This window comes from Staurois parvus, unplaced genomic scaffold (genome assembly GCF_062004578.1).
Source record: "Staurois parvus isolate SC_StPar_1 unplaced genomic scaffold, SC_StPar_1.0 ptg000011l, whole genome shotgun sequence".
Lineage (NCBI taxonomy): Eukaryota > Metazoa > Chordata > Amphibia > Anura > Ranidae > Staurois > Staurois parvus.
The window spans coordinates 31,593,037-31,604,858 of record NW_028317807.1 but is presented as its reverse complement, the minus strand read 5'-3'; the positions used below and the strand labels follow the sequence as shown (position 1 = coordinate 31,604,858).

At 42.3% G+C, this 11,822-nt stretch overlaps 1 long non-coding RNA gene across 1 annotated transcript in view; it reads right to left on the bottom strand.

The window, feature by feature from the left end:
• Positions 1-5,569: 5,569 nt before the first annotated feature.
• LOC149474155 (uncharacterized) overlaps positions 5,570-11,822 on the bottom strand; it is a 91,398-nt gene continuing 85,145 nt past the window's right edge. Inside the window, exon 3 of the long non-coding RNA XR_016312159.1 lies at positions 5,570-5,887. This is a non-coding gene — a long non-coding RNA (uncharacterized LOC149474155). The remainder of the gene's footprint in view (positions 5,888-11,822) is intronic.

Genomic DNA, 11,822 nt, shown 5'->3' with positions numbered 1-11,822 from the left:
TCTGTGGGGTCATCACATTTGGTGAAAGACTCATTTCATTCCCCATGAGATGTACTTTGCATATTTCTTCCAGATCTGTGAAGCACTTCAGTGTGAAACTTTAGCCTGTGTGCAGCAGCTTTCTGTAATAAAGACTAGTCACTACTACTACTCTCTCTCCTTGTACTGGGTGAAAGGTCTTGTCTCCGCCCCTTCCTGTAGTTTTTAAAGGCAGCCTGTAGTGGTTGGGCCTGCTGGGTCTCTGCACAGGCTATGTGCAGCCCAATGATGAAAGCACCACTACTTTTACAAGGTTATATATGGGTTTTCAAAGGCAATTGGTAAACGAGAAGTTGATTTTTTTATCTTGTGTGGCTATTAAGGAATTAATTTAAAGCAGTATTAAACCCAAAAGCAAACATTTATTATATTGCAACTTACCAGTTCCTAGATGTAATGGCTGCATTCATTTTATTTTTTAGTCTTTCTTTCTTCTGTTTTCCTCTGGTGATTCAGCCAGTAAGTCTGTTTTTTTCCAAAAGGTCAAGCGCTCCAGCAGAATGTATCAGTTACAGGGATGAAACAATACATTTACCACTGAAGGGTGATTAAAATAATCAGCTTTTTTATTCATGTAAAACCTTTATCCCAAAAGGGAAAAAAACTGTCTGCTTTAACTGTTTATAAAGTGTTAGCTGGAGTTTGGCTTCAATGTGGTATTGAATTAAAAACTGCTAACACATTTAACACTCCCCTAACTCCAGACCAATAATGCTGCTATCTGATGTGTCCTGTGCTCATTCCTCCAGAGTGGTGTCTTAGTAATACAGGAGGTATGTTACTAGCTAGATCACCAAGTGAAAACAGAGTGAAAAATCCAAAGAAATCTAATGATTGGTAAGCTGCAATATAATACATTTTTGGTTTTGGGTTTAATACCACTGTAAGTTTTTGTGCCTAGAGAGTAGCCTTAAATGATAATGTTACCTTTTTTAATATGTTACATATTGCACCCATATTCAGGGTGTACCATGTTAGTGCTGCAGTTGCCCCCATGCCTCCTTGAGTCCCTGCTGTGACAGCAGACTGGGGATCTGTGCCAGGCTCCGCCCTCCTGGCTGCGTCTTTCATTCACAGATTTCTGTGAATGAAAAACTGCAAGTCCTGGCAGCCTTTGCGGCTGTCCACTTGTAGTCCTCAATGAACCACCATGGCGCTGTTGAGTCTGTGGTAGTTCATTGACTCTTCCTGTCTGTGTATGTCTGCCTGCTCGTACGAGGTCTGCAGGAGTCCTGCATGGCACAATGATCTGATGATCGCGGGTGCAATGCTTTCTAGGTTCCTAGTAAATAATAAATACACATTTTTTAACCTGCATTTATTATTTTTTTTTACAAATGTGAACTTATCCTTTAAATCTAGGAGGTGGGTAAAATACAGTAGATGGTTTCTGTAAATTTTATTCAGCCCTGGTCTGTTTTCTACCCTCATCTTCATTCAGTTAAGGATGGAATTCAATTTGATGATCAGAGTATTATGTCACAATGACTGCTACTTATTTATGGACTCTCATTACACAGGGATATCGGGGCCTAAAGGATGTTAGACATTGTGTAGGCAGGAGCCATTCTAGTGGTCAATAGACATAATATCTATTCACATCGTACAATACAAGGAGCACAGTGACTAACTAGGAATCAAACCAAGGGTACAAGAAGGTATGTCTTTTCTCAACATGCATTTCCACCACTAAGATATCATTGTCCCCTGAAAGGTTTTCCGAACATGGGAGAAATGAGGGAGTGGGAGTGCTTCCTTGCTGTACTGCTACTTGCCTGGCAGTTTTGTTGGCCTACTAGTTTATTAGATATGTCTACCATTACTCACATGGTGGATAACAAACCCCTGCTATAATGGGACAGAATTTGGAAGGAATGGAAATGGAAATAACTACTCCAATATAGTTTAGAACAGAGGAGTAGGAACCAGACTGGGATAAATGATATTAACAGACAAATGGCAAGAGTGGTGTAAAAATAACCATTGCAGCCCATATAGTTGCTCTGTGTAGTCTTCTAGAAAAACTGGCATCACATACACAGGAGGAGGCATCAGTATTCAAGTGTGTGGAGGGGATTTGTACAGTCTACTGGCTGAAAGAAAACAAAAGAGCAACCTTATATTACCAGCTCTAAGAGTAATTCCACTTTTGTTGGGAAAAAAAACATAAATAAAGCTGTGGCGCCCCCTGATTAGGGTGACATTTATTCAGACCATGTGACAGACTGGAAATGGGGATAGCTAGAAAATCTAGTAGCCAAAGGACTGGAATTCACAGCAAAATGAATAAAGGAGACAAGTAACAGGTGAGAAGCAGGAGGATACCAACTAGGCAACATCCTTATATCAGCTCTGAGACAAACAGTATCCAGCAACATTAGCCCAGACAGGTGTGGAAAAACAGAGAGACTAGGAAAGAAACTGATACATGGACAAATAGAAGCAAGAATCCAGACGGTAATACAAGTCAGGACAGATAACCCAGGATCAACCAAGAGGCTAGAGGTCAAAAAAGCCACAAGAGCAAGGTTGCCAAATGTCCAGAAAATTATGGAGACTGCAAAGAATGCAGACAGTGAAGAATGTCCATTAAAAGTATTTTCTTGTAGTTAAGTATCAACCATTTGCAATGGATTCTTCATATTTAATCGTGATGCACAAATAAGTTATTTTTTCTGCTCTTTAATAGTGGAGAGTGCTTTAAATGAACCTATATGAGGTTAACTAATCTTGCAACCCATAGTGATCCGCGGGCTCAGCTTCAGCGGTTTGCAGCCTGTAAGGGGTTAACTGTTGCAGCTCTGTGCTAAAGCCGGAGATCAGCGATCGGCTCCTTCGGCCTGAAACCGGCACATTCGCAGTTGCTTCAGGGGATACATATCTTCGCAGGTCCGGGATACTCATTTTACCCCTACACCGGGGGCAACTGTCTCTGTGCTGGGAATCTGAGATCACCCCAAACACTGGTCAGGACTTTCACAGAGCCCAGAAGCTCTGCTGGCATCTTGCTCCTGCACCCCCTGTGATGATGTCACCCGGTGCAGCCCGCATTCCCCGCACCCCACTGTATGTCGACACCTATATTTTTCAACACAGAGCTCCCAGGGCAGAGATTGTTGCCTTAGGGCTTGATTACACTTGAGGTTAGGGGCAGAAAAAACAGGCCACATTTCTGCTGCCCCCCCCCCCCCCTTAGGCTGCAAAGGCAGGGGTGTATACATGTCGCCTCAAAAATTCTACACCCTGTTCCATTGGGTGAATGGGGCTGTACCGCAATTGTACTGCAACCAATTGTAACGCAGTGACTTCACAGGGATCCCTGTGATGTCACTGACCAAATTAGATAATGTCTATATTTGGTCAATAAAGTCACCCACCCTTTGTTTACTTTAGCGGTGGGGCCCCAAGAGATATCATCTGGCATGAGTAAGCAATAGGAGTAGACCATGTTGATGGTCATACAGATTTATATTCTTTTAGCAGGCGTGATTCATTGTGATTGACATGGATCTGCATTGCTGAGGTAATTGACAAGGGATTTAAAATTTTGGGGATTTCTTTCTATTATAAATAGGCAGTTTATTTACTATTTTCTTTTTTTGTGATTTTGTTTTACCCCTTACTTATTCACACAGGGGGAAGCCAGTATTTGGGGGCCCCTTTATTGTTAAAGGGGGATTCCAGATTCCAGTAAGCCACCCTCAAGCCCACATATCTCTCCCCCCTCCACAAACCATTGGGCCAGAGCTGTGGGGAGAAAGCTCTTGTCCTTGTCAACATTGGGACAATGTGCTTTGCCATCGGGACCCCGGTGCTAATGTAGCATTCACCCCCCCAAAGACCAGCTGTTTAGGTCCCAAGGTACTTTCACAGCAGGTTCACTGCCACAGTCATTCTTCTGGCTCAGTGATCAATGATTTCAAAACTTGAACTTGGATCAGTGCAGTGTAACCGTGGGATACTCCAGCAAAATAGTAACTTGAGGACACCTATCTTCCTCCACAAGATTCCAAGTACAGTCCTTCCAGCAGCAAATAATGGACTGATCTACACTGGGACACCATGAACAATAACCACTTTAAATAAAAAGATACCTAACATACCATGCTTTAAAAATGCGTATGCCCGTAGAACAGCGCCAAACTACAGTACCTAAAAATCTCCACAGACAATGTTTTAAAAGCATTTACAAGTTACCAGTTTAGAGTTACACAGGAGATCTGGTGCTAGAACTATTGCTCTTGCTATACGTTCATGGCGATACCTCATATGTATGGTGTGAACACCGTTTATATATGCGTGCACAAACTACATATGCATTCACCTTGCCACCCAGGCACGGGGGGAGGGACACTTAAAAAAAATATTAATTTTATCATTATTATTTTTTCTCTATACTTTTTTATTTATTTATTTTATCATTATTATTTTTTCTCTATACTTTTTTATCTCTTTTTATTGCTATCACAAAGAATATAAACATCCCTTATGACAGCAATAAGACAAGTGACAAATATTCTTTACTGAGAGATCTAGGGTCTATTAGACCCCAGATCTCTCCTCTGCCTTTAAAAGCATCTGATCACACCAAAAAGGCTTTGCTGATATCTGGAAAAGTCAACAGTGACAAAATACTTGTTGCTTACAGCTTTTAATACCATAGAAATAAACAGGAACATTCCAGTCCCTGCACCGCTCTATGGTAAATTGGCGATAGCACCGGCTTTAGTCTCAGGCTCCCCAATCCTGCCACTTGTAAAAGCAATCCAGTGCCTAATTAGCCACTAGGATTGCTATTACTTTACAGAGGATCACTGGCTTAAAAAAAAGATACCAGGATGATGCCTGTAGCTGCAGGCATCATCCCCATATCTCCACTTTAAGTCCAGGATATTATGACTTCCTACAGATGGGAAGTGGATATTCAGCTGCTGACTTGACTCCCCCAGCCCACTATTTTCAAGATTTCTCCAGAACCAGGGGAAACAATTAGACTTACAATGGGTGAGACACAGATCAGCCCACAATAATCACAAGCAGCTCAACTGATCAAAGTGGTGCTAAAGACTAAATTTACCTGCCACCCACCTAGGAGGGTGCTACACTAAGATGAAGCATTGTGCTTCATCTTTATCTAAGAAGGCTCTCTGAAGACATGAATAAACTGCAGAATCTATGGATTCTCTATTATGGAATACCATCTACATCTTGTACTCTTCCTCTTGTATTTATTGTTGTGTAGGTAGGACTTTGTGTAAATTAGTTCAACGCTTGGAACACACAAAGCTGGAAACACAGGAGTTCTGCTATTTGGATGGAGCCGGTGCCCAGTATGTTACAATTTAGAAAATATTAAAACTGCTAGTGCTAAGGACATTTAATAACATTCAGCATGAAAGGTCTTCAGATATTACTTTCCAATGACAAAACTTATTCATGGACAACTGATAATTTGACAGTTTGCTAAGGAAGTGCATGAAGCATGCTAGTGTAACTGGGAAAACAGGAAAATGTGACCATGAGTCACTAGTGTGAACCATATTGGTTTTATTCAAGCAATTTTAGATTAGTTACAGTAAGCATCAATGAAAAAGAGAATAAAAAGTTTATGAAGAATTTAAATAACAGATTCCACAAAATACAGACTTGTAAAGCTTCTTGATCTAGTCTGGTAGAACAGACATGAACAAGTTTTACTTCATTCCAATCCTTCATCCGTCTGGATCTCCTCTTTGTACCATAGAGACAGCATATATCTCTGCCGCACTGCCTTAGGCAACATTCATAATGTTTACTGACAACATTGGCTCCGGCCAGTAACACCATCAAAGTCAAGAACATCAGCAGTCTGGAAACAAGGGTCAGAAATTATTCAGCAGAAATCGCCAGAATTGTAAGGCATGTATGGCCAGCTTTAACCCTCATTTAATACAGAAATCAATTTTCACTGAATGGGAATATCTCTTAAATTCAGAAATCTAAAGAAAACTTTCTAATTAATGGGTGGTTGAGGTTATAAATATGAGAATTGTTGATACATGTATTTGTTTGAATCTCATAAAAAAGCTTTTCTATGTGCTTGTGTACAATCACCTCTGTGCTTGTATAACAAATATTTTTTTTATGATACTGTATATCACATAAATTAGTATATGGTCACTTGGCACCTTATGTAATATATAAATTGCTTTTTATGATACATTGCAGTCTAAACAAATTCCAAATCTAGTTAGTACAGTTGCAAGAAAAAGTATGTGAACCCCTTGGGAGTACGCAGAGTTTTGCATGAATTGGGCATAAAATGTGCTCTGAACATCATCTAAGTCACAACAACAGAAGAACACAGTCTGCTGAACATAATACTACACAAACATTAGATGTTGCCATGGTTTAATTGCACATAACATGTAAACATTCACAGTGCAGGGAGGAAAAAGTATGTGAGGCCCTAGCTTAATGACTTCTCCCAGAGCCAATTGGAGCAAGGAGTGAGCCAACCTTGACTCCAATCAGTGTGATGATATTGGATGTGTTGCTGACAGCTGTCCTGCCCTTAAAAAACACACACCTGTTTTGGGTTTACTGGTTTCAAGAAGCACTGTCTGATGTGACCCATGCCTCGCAGAAAAGAGTTCTCCGAAGACCTACGATCAAGAATTGTTGACTTGCATGAAGCTGGAAAGGGTTACAAAAGTATCTCCAAAAGCCTTGATGTTCATGTGTCCACGGTAAGACAGACTGTCTACAAATGGAGAAAGTTTAGCACTGTTGCTACTCTCCCTAGGCGCGGTCGTCCTGTAAAAATGACTGCAAGAGCACAGCGCAGAATGCTGCATGAGGTAATGAAGAATCCCAGAGTGTCAGCTAAAGACCTACAGAAATCTCTGGCACATGCTAACATTTTTGTTGACACAGATACAATAAGGAAAACATTAAACAAGAATGGAGTACATGGGAGGACACCACGGAGAAAGCAATTGCTGTCCAAAAAAAATATTGCAGCACGTTTGAAGTTTGCAAAAGAGCACCTGGATGTTCCACAGCACTACTGGCAAAATATACTGTGGACAGATAAAACCAAGATTGAGTTGTTTGGGAAGAACACACAACGCTATGTGTGGAGAAAAAAAGGCACAGCACACCAACATCAAAACCTCATCCCCACTGTAAAACATGGTGGAGGGAGCATCATGGTTTGGGGCTGCTTTGCTGCCTCAGGGCCTGGACGGATTGTTGTCATTGATGGGAAAATGAATTCCAGAATTTATCAAGACATTTTGCAGGAAAACGTACGACCATCTGTCCGCCAACTGAAGCTCCGCAGAGGATGGGTGATGCAACAGGACAATGACCCAAAGCATACAAGTAATTCAACAAAACAATGGCTGCAACAGCACAGAATACGCCTTCTGGAGTGGCCCAGTCAGAGTCCCGACCTCAACCCGATTGAAATGCTGTGGCATGACCTTAAGAGAGCGATTCACACCAGACATCCCAAGAATATTGCTACACTGAAACAGTTTTGTGAAGAAGAGTGGTCCAAAATTACTCCAGATCGTTGTGCAGGTCTGATCTGCAACTACAGGAAACGTTTGGTTGAGGTCATTGCTGCCAAAGGAGGGTCAACCAGTTATTAGGTCCAAAGGTTCACATACTTTTTGCTCCCTGCACTGTTGAATGTTTACATGTTATGTGCAATTAAACCATGGCAACATCTAATGTTTGTGTAGTATTATGTTCAGCAGACTGTGTTCTTCTATTGTTGTGACTTAGATGACATTCAGAGCACATTTTATGCCCAATTCATGCAAAACTCCACGTAATCCCAAGGGGTTCACATACTTTTTCTTGCAACTGTATGTGATGCACAAGCCTCATAAAGTAAACAAAGACTTCCTTCACCTTATCTGATTAAACAAAAATTGCTTTCATTTATGTCTCACGTACTACCCCTACTAGACACTGCAGCTCACAGTGGAAGATTTTCAGGAACAGAAGCAGTGCTCTCAGCACAGAAAGCAATGGGGAGGAATAGGTGTGGTCAAGTGCTGATTGAAAAGCTACAGGGTTGTAAATTAGCAGTGACAAAGCTGATAGCCAATCCCCCTGCAACATTTTCCATCCTAATTTAGTGCATGCAGAGACAACCTACACGAGCGTGGCAACACTGCTCTGAATTCAGGAGCAGTGCAGCATCATTGCCACACCATCACAGGAAGCTGCATTTGGTGGTCATCACTGGCAGGAGCAACACATATTTGTGGGATTTTGCAGGGGTGCCAAGAGTAAATGTACATGCAGATGCACTTATAATTAATTATTGTAGCATTCTTTAATGGGAGGTCATAGTTCCACTTTATGTACTACCCAATGAAGTTAGTGGAATCTGTGGCATTTCCTGATAGTACTCTGAAAAATCGAGAACATTTCAGGACCAGAGCTGGGCAGTTTTCAGTGGAGTTGGATTGTATGCAGGTATAACATATCATGAAAGAGTTGGATGAGCTTCCCTGGAGAATAAGCATGATCACCTCCATAGAGGTGTCCTTTCTGTAGCCAATGAATCCAACCTTATCTTTCTCTTTAATTCAAGCACTATCAATTATTTTTTTGAGTGTCTGACACAGGTTTGAATATGGTGGGTGTAAAATTTTTTTTTTACTACTGGCATTTTTTTTTACATCAGGCCTTCTGTCTGAGGCAGCAAGGAGGGTGTTTCAGCTTCACCAGCAGTATTTTCCAGGATCACTAGATGACTGACTAAAGGAAGAAGGGCAGATTGGTTCACTACATCAATGTTTGGGTGAAAAAGGGAACTTTGCAGCAGGTAGTGTATGCTCTTTGTTATGCAGGCTTAGAAGTAGAAATTTTCACTGTGGGCACAACATGGTGCTTAGACATGGACATGAGATGTCACTATTTCTTACATACATTATGGACCTCCACACTTACTTTCTGTAAATAAAAAGGTTATCTTTGACCTCTCCTTCTCTACCATAGTTGCTGAGTCTCAGCCACCGACCCAAAGTTTGTTATATCCTTGTACCCACAGCAGGTTTATCGCTGCCTAATCATGTCATATCAATATTTGGAAGGGACGGTACTGTTTTACATCAGGTGTCTTCATAACCTTCTCAGACACAACATGTTTTGCGTGGTTTCCCACATTTAGCAGGGGGTGTTGTGACTCAAAACAAAAACTCAATAACTGAAAGCTGAGGTGTCTAAAATGGGGAAAAACACGCAGAGCACCTGAACAATGTTTCCTAAACCACTAGCTGGTGTTCCCTTCTCTCTAGTTTAAAGAAACACCACTCTGCACCTGTAATACCTTCCTGTGTTTTAAAACCAAGAACATGGTAAACCTTTTCTGGTAAAGCCTTTCCGCAGTATGTAAAGCTTTTTTCCAGTCAACCCCACCTACCCCATATGTGTCTTCTTCAATCAAACCAGTCCATTACCCTTTCAACTCTCACTTCCTTCCTACCAATTCATAGCACTTCTTCCATCTTTTACCTCACCTCTTCCTATCTCTAGCTTTATCTATATTTATACTAGTTTTTAGACAAGACGCAAGAGACACGTTTGTGATAATTCACAAATGAGTGACACAGTGAAAACTTAAATGAACCTGTTGAAGTGACACTTCTTCATTCTTTTCCTTAAATGCTTCATGATGATTTTCATATGGACATGTCCATAAAAATAATATGTGTAGATTTTATGATATGTATAAATCTTATTGTCTTTGTATAAATGGTACAAATATTGAAATGTTGTGGAGGGCACCCTTAGGGACTGAGAACTTGGAAGGCTCCTCTCTTCAAGGTTGTCCTTCATTAGCAGAACAGCAGGGATCAAGCAAGGTGCAGCCAAGCCAAGTCCAAATATTATCTGATTTGTGACCCCAACTATTGACCAATGATGACCCCAACTATTGACCAAAAATAAATGTGTGTGGGATACCGCCTGAGGGGGAAGGTGTACTATATCACCACACACATTTTGTTATTTATTTCAGATTGTGCATTTGTATTCATATATGGTATCCCCCTTGGGAAGGGTGTACCTAACATTGCATCTGGGTGCACCATCCCTAGGAGGACTAAATGCTCTTTCACTTTATGGGGAATTTTATTTTTTTTTTTTTTTAATTTCCTCTTACACACCTGGTCCACTCACATCACACCATCGTGCCCTGCCGGACTGCCTAGGATTACCTTCCTTCCATCCCACTCATACCTTTTACTGCATATGAGTATGCGGTAAGATACCTTTCAGTTACTGCAATACCGCATAACTTATATTGTTAAGTCATGCGGTATTTTAGTAGTGAAACATTCATTCATGTTTCAGCTGTCAGCGGGATTCCCCACTGACAGCTGAATGTCAAAAAAATTGTCGGCAATACCCAACAATTAAAAAAAGAAAAGAAAAATGGCGTGGGGTCCCCCCTCCCATCCATATCAAGCCCTTTGAGTCTGGTATGGATTTTGAGGGGAACCCACCATGCCACAATTTAAAAAACAATGGTGTGGGGGTCCCCCCAAATTCCATACCAGACCCTTAAACGAGCATGCAGCCCGGCAAGTCAGGAAAGAGGGGATGACTGAGCACCCCCCCTCCTGAACCATACCAGGCCACATGCCATCAACATAGGGGGGTGCTTTGGGGCAGGGGGGGGTCCCCCCCAAAGCACCTTGTCCCTGAACTGTGGTTGTGAGGGTCTGCGGGCGGGGGGCTTATCAGAATCTGGAAGCCTCCTTTAACAAGGATGCCCACAAATCCCGCCCCCCCATGTGAATCCGTATGCAGTATGAATGTGAATCCGTATGCAGTATGCAGTGAATCAGTATGCAGTATGCAGTAAATCAGTATGCACTGGCATGGCACTGCTACCCATTCACAAAAAAAAGGTGTAGTGTAAAAAAAAAGACAGGAGACAGTATTTGACAAGTCCTTTATTAACCACCTTCTGCCCGCCATATAGTACAATGACGGACGCAAGGTGGTTCTCTCGTTCTGATAGGACGTCATATGACGTCCTTCCATTCTCACTGCGCATGCTCGGCTTAGGGAGCGCGCAGCGCGGCGATCACCAGTGCGCTGTGTCCCTTGGACACAGCGGATCACGGAAAGAGCCGAAGATGTCGGCTCGGTCATGTGATCAGCTGTGTCCAATCACAGCTGATCACATGTAAACATGGAAATACCGGTTATCAGCATTTCTTTCCTCTCGAGCTGTCACGCTGACAGCTCAAGGGGAGAGGAGAGCCAGTAATCGGCTTTCCGTGGAGGGGACATGTACACTGATCATCAGGGCACTGATGATCAGTGTGCCCTGATGATCAGTGTGGCCTCAGAAGTGCCACCTGTCAGTGTCCATCAGTGCCAGCAGTCAGTGCTCATCAGTCCCACGTGCCAGTGCCCATCAGTGCCACATCAATGCCACATATCAGTGCATACTATTGCACATCAATGCCACATATCCGTGCCCATCTGAGCTGCCTTTCAATGTCACCCATCAGTGCCAGTCAGTGCCACCTATCAATGCCAATCAGTGCCACCTATCAGTGCTGCCAATCAGTGCCACCTATCAGTGCCAGTCAGTGTCTCCTATCAGTGCGCATCAGTGCCGCCTATCAGTGCCAGTCAGTGCCATATATCAGTGCCGCCTATCAGTGCCAGTCAGTGCTGCCTAACAGTGTCAGTCAGTGCCGCCTATCAGTGCCAGTCAGTGCCGCCTATCAGTGCCGCCTATCAGTGCCATATATCAGTGTCAT